At 43.8% G+C, this 13034-nt stretch overlaps 1 protein-coding gene across 1 annotated transcript in view; it reads right to left on the bottom strand.

Annotated features, from left to right (window-relative positions):
- The window catches only part of RIC1 (RIC1 homolog, RAB6A GEF complex partner 1), a 193440-nt gene that overhangs the window by 18498 nt on the left and 161908 nt on the right, over nt 1-13034 (bottom strand). The gene's annotated exons all lie outside the window — the stretch shown is intronic.

Here is a 13034-nt window from a genome sequence, read left to right as displayed (position 1 = left end):
GTGAGCCTCGTGATGATCAGGGGTTGTTGAACCACCAGGGTGCTGGCAATGCGGTAATGGCAAAAAACAAAAGAACAAAAGCTGGACAGCCGCACTCCAAAATTTTCTTTAAAAGAGAGGTCTTTATTTTCAACTGTGCATACAGTCACTGCAAGCCCACAAAAATCAGTATGGGCTTGCAATACTATACAATTGGAACAAATAGTTCACAACCGTGTAAACTACACAAATAACATACAGTAGCAAATAATCAAGCACATTTTAAGTACTGTACAATCATATGTAATTAATCATCACTACCTGTGTACAATGAGCTACTTTTACCGATAGAAAGGTTTGAAAGACATACTGGGAATTTCAATAAAATACTTGCAACACCTTTTAAAAAGGCTTGTGCCAGATTCAAAAATACCTGCCTTCAGTTTTGGTAGCTGTAACTTGGCATACAGAAACTGGAAGAGTACCTGTCTCTGTGTGCTGTGTAGCAGAGTAGCATTTTTGCCACTCATCATCTCTAACTGGTTATTAGGGGCGCTGTCGGATTCACAGCCAGCAGTCTCCTAGCAAACAGTGATGAAGACCAGTGTTTTTCAACTCCAGTCCTCAAGGCGCCCCAACAGGTCATATTTTCAGGCTGTCCATTATTTTGCACAGGTGATTTGATCAGTTTCACTGCCTTAATAATAACCACAGCCATTTCATCTGAGAGAAATCCTGAAAACATGACCTTTTGGGGTGCATTGAGGACTGGAGTTGAGAAACACTGATGTAGACAGTGGGTGCAGGCTGATAGGGATGCTGAGAGACAAATTCCAAAATCTGGTCCGCTTTCTCCTTGTGACCAACAGCAAGCTGTCTATGTCTATTGGCTAAAGAAGCTGCCCACTGCCAATCACAAGGGGAGTGGGCCTGATGGGGAACTATTGTCTCTGAATCTTTCAGGCTCCACACACTCAGCTTCACCAAAGACAGATTGCCTATATCCCTATTGACACTATGGACTCTACAGGGTTTGTTTACTAAAGCTGGAGTGTGATTAATTAGGCTCACTTCTGCATAGACACCAATCAGCTTCCAGGTTTTATTGCCATCTGCCGCCCTCCTAGTGCCCACAGCTTATAAATCTTTTTACATTAAAAAACTGCCACTATATACCTTTTTGGGTGATCTGTATACCACGTTCATATGATAAACTGCAGGGTCAGCCCCAGTGCTGAGTGTTCATGTAGGAGGAGATTTCCACTATAGCCTGTGTGCTCATATGTTATGGGAGGTGGATCACCCATTAATCAAGATGTTACATCCCACCCACTGTGTTCTTTTTTAGTTACTGGGCGTGGAGGAGGGAGGGACTGGGTTATCATTTAGGATCTGTATACACGCCCACATGTGTGATTTCAATATCATGTGACCTGGCTAGCTCTGATCAACAAGGAAATATTCTCTCCAGCAAGAGAGACCAAACTGAGCATGTGCAGCAGAACTACCCTCACTGTGTCTTATCTGGCCTTTCCAATAGAGACCCTTGCAGAAGGGGGAAGATCTGTCCATAGAGGATCAAAGCGCCTTTTTTTACACAATGCAAAGGATTAACCCCTTAAAGGTTATTTAAAGGAATTTATTTTTTTGTAAACAAACATGTTCTATTTACCCCCACTGTGTAGCTCGTTTTGCACAGAGTGGCCCCGAACCTGGTCTTCTGGGGTCCCTCGGCAGCTGTCTCGGCTCCCCCTTGCAAGAACTCATCACCTTCATGCGAGCTTGCATGTTGAGTTCTTGCGGGCGTCAATGGATGCCAATGGCTGCGCTGCTTTCAATCAATGAATGAGCAGAGCAGCCTGGTCGAGAAGCAAGCGCGTTCATGGCACGGGACTTTCCAGGGGTCAGGTAAGTAAACGGGGGGCTGAGGGAACGCTAATCCTCAGATGTTTTTTCACCTTAATGCATAGAATGCATTAAGGTGATTTTTTTTTACCTTTACAACCCCTTTAAGCTCTACAGTGAGTATAACAAGCATGCTATTCTGCATATACAGACAGATTTTACTGTTGTGGGTTTAGTAACACTTTAATTGAACAAGCTAGAAGCTGATGGGTTTCTATGCAGACGTGAGCCTGATTTTGCACTCTTCAGCTTTAGTAAATAAACCCCATTGTGTCTCTGAATGCAGTGGGAGGCACAATGGAATTTTAAAAAGTGTCATAGGCACTCTTTATGAATTCCCCTGATAATGTCAGAAAAATACCTTTTTAAAACCAAATATAAAATCACACACAGGTTTTGTAAACACAGACTATCATTCAATGGAAATTGCACGTCAACTTCAGATCACCAATTAAAAATACTTTAAAATATCCTAATTGCACCCTGAAGTTTCTATTATGAAATCCAAACCTTAAATGGTACAAATACATTTCCAATATATGCAAACCAAGTGACATTATTCTACAACATCTAATTGGTCTAGTTGATTAAGGGCCTCAAGATACATCTATCGCTTCATAATATATCTATATCTATATCTATATCTATCTATATCTATCTATCTATCTATATCTATCTAACACACACACACACACATATATATATATATATTACATATAAATACATACACACACACACACACACAGTTGATATAAAAGTCTACACACGCAGGTTAAAATGTCAGGTTTCTGTGGAGTAAATAAATAACACAACGATAAATACATTTCAGAACTTTTTCCACCCTTAGCCTAGGGTTCACATATGTGCGATGCGGGAACCAGCACTTTTTCAGCACTGGTTCGTGCACCGCATTTCTCCTGTAGGCAGTCCACACTGCCCTCTGCGAACCGCTGCAGGTGTCAATACATTGGTAATGACCAGGGCTCGACAAATCCCGGTCGCCATGGCGACTAGAAATAGGGTCCTGGCAACTTGGCTTGGAAGGGGGGGGGGCGCCATCTGGTGGTGAGTCGTTGGTATTACAAGTTATTACCACCAGATGTCTCACGCCGTATTTGCGCAGCGGTCTTACAAGCGCACTTTTTGGGAAAAAAAATACACTTTTTTTAATTAAAAAATAAGACAACAGTAAAGTTATTCCCATTTTTTTTAATATTATGAAAGATAATGTTACGCTGAGTAAATTGATACCCAACATGTCACGCTTCAAAATTACGTCCGCTCGTGGAATGGCGACAAACTTTTACCCTTTAAAATCTCCATAGGCGACGTTTAAAAAATTGTACAGGTTGCATGTTTTGAGTTACAGAGGAGGTCTAGGGCTGGAATTATTGCTCTCGCTCTACCAATCGCGGCGATACCTCACATGTGTGGTTTGAACAACGTTTACATATGCGGGCGCTGCTCACGTATGTGTTCGCTTCTGCGCGCAAGCTCGTCGGGACGGGCGCGTTTTCTGGCTCCTAACTTTTTTAGCAGGCTCCTAGATTCCAAGCAAATTTGTCAACCCCTGGTAATGACACCCCCAGATTGGTTCACAGATCGCAGTGCGAACTATGAACTCGCACATGAGTGAGAACACCCATGCGATATGATTCTAGTGTGTACACACCCTCATATAATAACTGGGAATGTAGCAGTGTTCAGAAGTAAGCAATCAAATTAAAAATTAAGTGTTATTTAGGGAGTCGGTACACACCTGCCATCATTTAAAGTGCCTCTGATTAACCCCAAATAAAGTTCAGCTGTTCTAGTAGGTCTTTCCTGACATTTTCTGAGTCACATCCTACAGCAAATGCCATGGTCCGCAGAGAGTTTCCAAAGCATCAGAGGGATCTCATTGTTAAAAATGTCCAAGGCATTATATATACCATGGAACACAGTGAAAACAGTCATCATCAAGTGGAGAAAATATGGCACAACAGTGAATAAACCAAGAACTGGACATCCTTCCAAAATGTATGAAAAGATGAGAAGAGAACTGGCCAGGGAGGCTGCCAAGAGGCCTACAGCAACATTAAAGGAGCTGAAGGAATATGTGGCAAGTACCGGCTGTGTGGTACATGTGACAACAATCTCCCGTATCCTTCATATTTTTGGGCTATGGGGTAGAGTGGCAAGACAGAAGCCTTTTCTTATGAAGAAAAACATCCAAGCCTGAGTAAATTTTGCAAAAACACATCTGAAGTCTCCCAAAAGCATGTGGGAAAATGTGTCATGTCTGATGAAACCAAGGTTGAACTTTTTGGCCATCATTCCAAAAGATATGTTTGGTGCAAAAGAAACACTGCACATCACCAAAAGAACACTATACTCACTGTGAAACATGGTGGTGACAGCATCATGCTTTGGGGTGTTTTTTCTTCAGCTGGAACAGGGGCCTTAGTAAAAGGTAGAGGGAATTATGAACAGTTCCAAATACCAGTCAATATTGGCACAAAACCTTCAGGCTTCTGCTAGAAAGCTGAACATGAAGAGGAACTTAATCTTTCAGCATGACAACAACCCAAAGCATACATCCAAATCAACAAAGGAATGGCTTAACCAGAAGATTAAAGTGTTGGAATGGCCCAGCCAGAGCCTAGACCTGAATCCAATTGAATCTGTGGGGCATCTGAAGAGGGCTGTGCACAGGAGATGCCCTCCCAATCTGATTGATTTGGAGTGTTTTGCACAGAAGTCAGGATTTGCCATGCTGATAGACTCATACCCAAAAAGACTGAGTGTTGTAATAAAATTAAAAGGTGCTTCAACAAAGTATTAGTTTACCACTTGCCACCCAGGCCAATTCTTACACTTCTCTCCTACATGTAAAAAAAAAACATTTTTTTTTGCTAGAAAATTACTCAGGACCAAAAATTATATATGTTTTTTTAGTAGACACCCTAGGGAATAAAATGGTGTTCAATGCATTGTTTTTATGGCATTTGCTCAGCAATTTTTCAAACACTTTTTTGGGAAAAAAAAAAACCTGTTTCATGCATTAAAAAAAAAATAAAGACAGTAAAGTTAGCTGAATTGTATGGCATAATATGAAAGATGATGTTATGCCAAGTAAGTAGATACCCAACATGTCACGCTTTAAAACTTGTGGAATAGCGCCAAACATCGGTACTTAAAAATCCCCATAGGCGACGCGTTAATGTTACAAGTCCCAAGATTTAGCCCTCTAGACAGGAAAGCCAAGAACAACCACCCCCCCCCCCCAAAAAAAATGATTTTGGCTTACTAGCCGAGGCGGCAACATTTTTTCAAATGCAGAGGCCAGGCTTGATGTCATAACATCACGTCCGGCCGCAGAGGCCAGGCTTGATGTCATAACATCACGTCCGGCCTCCAAAAGGTCATAGAGACTATCGGGGATGACCTGGCCCGCCCGATTCTGTATGGTCAACATCTAGCGCCAGCCGATTTCTTCTCCAGCTCGCCGATCGACGGGAGGGGACCCCCTCCCCCTGAACAGCTGCTATGATTGTTCTTACGGTGCGGAAAATTGCTGGCTGTAAAAGAGGATATCGAAATGATGCCTGTAACTGCAGGCATCAATCAGATATCACCATTTAAAGTCTGCAAACGTGGTCAAGGGTGTGCATTTTTTTATTTTTACACCCCTCCACCTAAAAGATTTCAGTTTGTTTTTCAATTGGAGTTGTACAGTTTATAGGTCACAGAAACCTGACATTTTAAACGGGGTGTGTAGATTTTTTATATCCACTGTATAATATATATATATAATATGCCATCCGCTAACAGAGCTGTGTTGCAACCATGACCCCCCCTCTGCACATGCGTGGGATTGAAGTCATCATGACTCAGCCATTCAAACGGCCGGAGCCCATGAACCCGAAAGCAAGGTCGGGTGACGATGGAAGACCTGTCAGAGGTGAAAGCACACCACTGGAAGGCCTTGTTTTAAGGCAAATATGTCATAATGTGCTAGTATGCAATGCATACTAGCATATTATGACCTTAATTCAGCAGGGGTCAAATAATCTGTTTTTTTTGTTTGCGTACATATAGGACTTGTTTTATTCATAGTTATATAGCAAAGACCTCTTGTGTAAAAGCTTTATACAGTTCATATTCAACATTCACAACAGGCCCTGCTAACAAGGAAGCTTACAATCTACTGTGTTTAGAAGCGATTCAGTTCGCATGCGCCGCGCTTTATAAGTTTTTCATTCATTCATTCATTCATTCATTTAGCAGAGAAATACAAGTACATATGCACGCAAGCACAGATTAGTCAAAATTCAATCAAACCCTCAAAATACTTACCAAACATGGTCAAGGCAGTAAATTAGCATCCTAGTACAGCAAGATGATTGAAAATACAGTACCAATATATAGGGCGGAAACAACCAATTGATTAATCGACAACTAATCGATTATGAAAATTGTAATCGATTAATTTCATAATCGATTAAATCGGCCAGTAACATAATGGGGTTAAAAAAAACAAAAATTAGCCCTTTATAGTACAAAAAAGCAAATCGCTACTGCAAATATTACTTCACTGTCCCCCAGTAAAAAAATTAACCCCTTACAGTAGCGATTATTTGCTCTTTTTGTACTTATTTTTGTTTTTTTTAACCCCATTGTGTTACTAAACATCTCAGGCCTGGGGTCACACCTCTGTGTTTTTTGGTGCTTTTTGTAGAAACACACTACAGTTCATTTACATGTTTTCCTATGGGACACGTTCACATCCATGATTTTTTTTCCAGCTGCTGCGTATTTGGAAAGGGCAAGGACATTTTAACGCAAAACGGTGCTATTTTGTTTTTTTTTGGTTCAATATACTTCAATGGTGAAGCTGCAGAAAAGCATGTAATGTGTTTTTGTGGCAATTTGTGTTTTGTAATCTGCCCAACAACAAATTGGCCCAAAAATGTTTAACCACTTGCCGCCCGCCAATGACAGATTGACGGCGGCAAAGTGGTTGTAGAATCCTGACCGGACGTCATATGACGTCCTCAAGATCCTGAGCCGGGGGGCGCGCATCGCGGCGATCGTTGTTGCGGGGTGTCAGTCTGACACCCCGCAACACCGATCTCGGTAAAGAGTCTCTCACGGAGACTCTTTACCACGTGATCAGCCGTGTCCAACCACGGCTGATCACGATGTAAACAGGAAGAGCCGTCGATGGCTCTTCCTCACTCGCGTCTGACAGACGCGAGGAGAGCCGATCGGCGGCTCTCCTGACAGGGGGGGTTCGCGCTGATTGTTTATCAGCGCAGCCCCCCCTCGGATCGCCACATAGACCACCAGGGATGCCCACCAGGGAAGGGCAAAACCCCAAAAAAAGGGAAAAAAAAGTCTAAAAAATAAATAAAAAAAAAAAAAAAAAAAAAAAAAAGGAGGAAAAAAAAAAAAAAGATGCAAAAAAAAAAAAAAAAAAGATGCCAGTCAGTGCCAAATGGGCACTGACTGGCAACAAGTAAATCAGTGACGCCCCACAGTGTCCATCAGTGCCGCCCCACAGTGTCCATCAGTGCCACCCCACAGTGCCACCCCACAGTGCCCATCAGTGCCACCCCACAGTGCCCATCAGTGCCGCCCATGAGTGCCCATCAGTGCCGCCCATGAGTGCCCATCAGTGCCGCCCATGAGTGCCCATCAGTGCCGCCCATGAGTGCCGCCCATGAGTGCCCATCAGTGCCGCCCATGAGTGCCCATCAGTGCCGCATACCAGCGCCGCCAATCAGTGCCACCTCATCTGTGCCCGTCAGTACTACCTTGTCGATGTCCATCAGTGCCATCTCATCTGTGCCCATCAGTGCCACCATATCAGTGCCCGTAATTGAAAGAGAAAACGTACTTATTTACAAATAAAATTACAGAAAAAAATAAAAAACGTAATCTTTTTCAAAATTTTCGGTCTTTTTTTAGTTGTTGCGCAAAAAAAAAAAATCGCAGAGGTGATCAAATACCACCAAAAGAAAGCTCTATTTGTGGGTAAAAAAGGACGCCAATTTTGTTTGGGTACAGTGTAGCATGACCGCGCAATTGCCATTCAAATTGCGACAGTGCTGAAAGCTGAAAATTGGCTTGGGCGGGAAGGTGTATACGTGCCCTGTATGGAAGTGGTTAAAAAACTTTTTTTTTTTTTTTTTTAAAGGCTATTAGCCAATTAATTGAAATAATAAATCGGCCAACTAATCGATTTAAAAATAATCGTTAGTTGCAGGCCTACCAAAATTCAGTAAAGAAGGAAAAAATAAATTCCCTTTCTTTTTTTGCATCTGAACCTTTATCAGTTCCTTGTACTATAATGTCCATAACAGAGGCTTTCCCAGCTCACCATGTGAGATAAAAGAGTTCCTGCTAAAGCCTCCTTCACCCCAATTTAAAAAAAAAAGTTTTTATTTTCGGTTTGGATCTCTGTTGGTAGACTCTTCTCTAATTGTGCCGCTGAAGGAAAGGCAAGAGAAGTATCACTAACAGCAACATAAGCAGAAATAAAAACTTGTCAAAGACTATAACTCTTCCCGACGCCAAACTATTCTCCAAGTCTCTAAAGCCAAAACTCTTTGAATAGAGTAACAGAGGGTTAAAAATAGGATTTTTATAACCGCTTACCTGTAAAAATCCTTTTCTTGGAGTACATCACGGGACACAGAGAAGCATAGTAATTACTATGTGGGTTATAGAGAGTACCTTCAGGTGTGGACACTGGCACGCCCTTGAGGCAGGAAGTTCCCTCCCCTATATAACCCCTCCCATACCGGGAGTACCTCAGTTTTGTAGCAAAGCAATAAGTGTCCCAATATCCCCATCAAGAGGGTCGGGAGCTCTGTGTCCTGTGATGTATTCCAAGAAAAGGATTTTACAGGTAAGCTGTTATAAAAATCAGATTTTCTTTATCGTACATCACGGGACACAGAGAAGCATAGTAATTACTATGTGGGATGTCCTAAACTAATGCCAACTGAGGGGAGGGAGACACCAAAAACCGCCGGGCGCCATCAGATGTGAGGAATCAAACTGCAGCCTGCAGCACACTGCGCCCAAAGGCGCCTTCCTCACTCTCTTATATCCAATTGGTAAAATTTAGTGAAAGTGTGGACTGACGACCAGGTCGCGGCCTTACAGATCTGAGCCATGGAGGCTTGATGATGCACTGCCCAGGAAGTGCCAACCGCTCTAGTGGAGTGCGCTTTAACCTTAAACGGAGGATCCTTTCCTTTCAAGCCATAGGCTTGAATAATGACCTGTCAAATCCATTTAGAAATAGTGGACTTAGATGCTGCCTGTCCACTTCTGGGACCTTCCGGCAAAATTAATAAAATGTCCGATTTCCGAATCTGAGCAGTAGCTTTAACCACTTAAGATCCGAACCTTTAGGCAGCCAAAGGATCCGGACAGTTTTTGCGATTCGGCACTGCGTCGCTTTAACTGACAATTGCGCGGTCGTGGGACGTGGCTCTCAAACAAAATTGGCGTCCTTTTTTTCCCACAAATATAGCTTTCTTTTGGTGGTATTTGATCACCTCTGCGGTTTTTATTTTTTGCACTATAAACAAAAATAGAGCGACAATTTTGAAAAAAATTCAATATTTTTTACTTTTTGCTATAATAAATATCCCCCAAAAATATATATAAAAAAAAAATGTTTTCCCTCAGTTTAGGCCGATACGTATTCTACCTATTTTTAGTAAAAAAAAAAAAACACGCAATAAGCGGTTATCGATTGGTTTGCGCAAAATTTATAGCGACAATTTTGAAAAAAAAATGCAATATTTTTTACTTTTTGCTATAATAAATATCCCCCAAAAACATATTTAAAACATTTTTTTCCCCTCAGTTTAGGCCGATACGTATTCTTCTACCTATTTCTGGTAAAAAAAAAAAAAACACGCAATAAGCGGTTATCGATTGGTTTGCGCAAAATTTATAGCGTTTACAAAATAGGGGATAGTTTTATTGCATTTTTATATATATATTTTTTTTTTTACTAATGGCGGCGATCAGCGATTTTTTTCGTGACTGCGACATTATGGCGGACACTTCGGACAATTTTGACACATTTTTGGGACCATTGTCATTTTCACAGCAAAAAATGCATTACAAATGCATTGTTTACTGTGAAAATGACAATTGCAGTTTGGGAGTTAACCACAAGGGGGCGCTGATGGGGTTATGTGTGACCTCATGTCTGTTTATAACTGTAGGGGGGTGTGGCTGTAGGTGTGACGTCATCGATTGTGATTCCCTATATAAGGGAACACACGATCGATCACGGCGCCACAGTGAAGAACGGGGAAGCTGTGTTTACACACAGCTCTCCCCGTTCTTCAGCTCCGGGGACCGATCGCGGGACTCCAGCGGCGATTGGGTCCGCGAGTCCCGCGGCCGTGGTCACGGAGCGCGACCCCCCAAAATCTATCTTAACCACTTACGGACCCCTTCACGCCGATTTACGTCGGCAGAATGGCACGGCTGGGCACATCAACGTATATGTACGTTGCCCTTTAAGCCCAGCCGTGCCATTCTGCCGACGTAAATCGGCGTGAAGGGGTCCTTAAGTGGTTAAGATAGATTTTAACTGCTCTCCGTACATCCAGAGTATGCAACGATCTTTCTGTTGCAGAACTAGGTTCTGGAAAAAAAAAAAAAGAAGGGAGAACCAGATCCTGGTTCAGATGGAAGTTTGAAACTACCTTGGGGAGGAAGGCCATATGAGGCTGCAGGACCACTCTGTCCTTGTGAAGAATTAGGTATGACTCTTTACATGAAAGGGCCGTCAACTCCGATACCCTCCTAGCAGAGGCTATGGCTACCAAGAACACCACCCTCCTGGTCAAGAGGATCAAGGGAATGCGAGCCAGAGGCTTAAAGGGTTGCTACTGTAAGGAAGAGAGAACCAGATTCAGGTCCCACGGGCACAAGGGGGTTTTAATTGGAGGATAAATAGGAATCACCCCCTGTAAGAAGGTCTTAACCAGAGAATGTGTAGCCAGTGGCCTTTGAAAAAATATTGATAAGGCCGAGACCTGGCCTTTGATGGTACTCAAGGCCAATCTCATGTATGCCCCCAACTGCAGAAACTTCAGTATTCTGCCAATGACATACCTGTGAGGCTGCCACCCTTGGGCCTCGCACCAGGCCACATATGCCTTCTAAACTCTGTAATAAATAAGCCTAGATGCTGGCTTTCTGGCATTAACTAGTGTAGACACTACAGAATTAGAGAGACCCCTCCTCTTTAGGATATGGGTTTCAACAGCCAGACCGTTGAATTTAGAGACCGTAAGGAAGGGTGGAATACTGGCCCCTGTGAGAGCAGGTCTGGACGGGGCGGAAGGGTCCATGGATGTCCTATTGACATCTTTACAATCTCTGGATACCAGGCCCTTCTGGGCCAAGCTGGAGCGACCAGAATCACTGGTTTTCCTTCAGACTTTATCCTGCGAAGGAGGCGGGGTAACAATTGCAGCGGAGGAAACGCATAAAATTAGGGAGAACCGATCCCACGGAAACACCAGCCCATCCGTTCCGCAAGCGAGCGGATCCTCGCCCGGGACAGAAAATTGTCCACCATCGCATTGAACCTCGATGCCAAGAGATCCGCATCTGGTGTTCCCCACCTCTGACAAATGCCCCGGAAGATGTCTGGATGAAGAGCCCACTCTCCTGGGAGCAACTGTTGGCGACTTTATCCTGCAAAGCAGGCGGGGTAACACGCATAGATTAGGGAGAACCGATCCCACGGAAACCCCAGCGCATCCGTTCCGCAAGCGAGCGGATCTCTTGTTAGGGACAGAAAATTCCACCTTCGCATTGAACCTCGATGCAAAGAGATCCACATCTGGTGTTCCCCACCTCTGACAAATGCCCGGAAGATGTCTGGGTGAAGAGTCCACTCTCCTGGGAGCAACGGCTGGCAACTTAAGAAGTCTGCCTGCCAATTGTCTATTCCGGGAATGAAAATCGCTGATATGCACGGGACATGCTTTTCTGCCCAAATCAGGATCTGATCCACCTCTTTTTGGGCTGCACGACTCCTTGTGCCACCCTGGCGATTTATATATGCCACAGCTGTGGCATTGTCAGATTGAATCCTGACTGGGAACCCCCGCAATCTGTCTGTCCATGCTGATAGGGCTAGACGAGCTGCCCGAATCTCCAACAGGTTGATGGGTAGAGATTTCTCGGAGACCGAACACTTTCCCTGGAGAGATAGCTCCTCCAGGACTGTACCTCAGCCTAGCAGACTGGCATCTGTAGTCACAACCCGCCAAGATAGTGGAACAAAGGACTTCCCTTTTATCGAATTCTGGGGAACCAGCCACCAGCAAAGGCTCTGCCGAACTGTTGGGGAGAGCAACATAGGGAAGTTTAAGGCTTGGGCTTTCTTGTTCTAAGCGGATAAAATGGCGTGTTGTAGTCTCCTTGAGTGGAACTGGGCAATTGGGATGGCCTTGAATGAGGCTACCATTTTCACCCACAGCCGCATACAAAGGCGAATGGAAGGCTGATGCTTTGAACTGACCAACTGGACTAGTTCCCTTAAAGAATCGACCTTTATTTGAGGCAAAGATATCTTTCTCTGATCTGTGTCTATGAGTAGACCTAAATATTCCAGCCTCTTCACAGGAACCAAGGCTGACTTGTCCAGGTTGAGAATTCAACCAATGGACTCCAGGTACCTCACGGTTCTGTGTACTGCTAGATTTGGATTGGCAAATGAGCGATCTACCAGCAACAGATCGTCCAAATCGGCTACTATAGATATGCTGTGAGACCTTAGATTGGCCAACAGGGGAGCCAGCACCTTCGTGAACACCCGAGGTGCAGTGGCTAGTCCGAAGGGTAAAGCCACTGACCGGATTGATTCCATCCGAAAGGATCGTACATTTAGGAACTGGTTTAGGGCCTTGAGATCCAGAATGGGTCTTGCGTCTCCGTTCGGCTTGGGAGCGGTGAAACGATTTGAATAGAAACCCAAACCTTGCTCTTCTACCGGTAATTCTATGATTACCCTTTGGGAAAGCAGATGATCCAAAGCCAACGCTAGAGACTTTTTTTCCCGGGTCTTTCGGGACACTTGAGGCCAGGAAGCAGGGTGGAGGAAACTCTCGCAACTC

This window comes from Rana temporaria, chromosome 1, assembly GCF_905171775.1.
Source record: "Rana temporaria chromosome 1, aRanTem1.1, whole genome shotgun sequence".
NCBI classification, from domain to species: Eukaryota; Metazoa; Chordata; class Amphibia; order Anura; family Ranidae; genus Rana; species Rana temporaria.
Note: the sequence above shows the minus strand (reverse complement) of the source record. Positions and strands in the feature narration are given on the sequence as shown.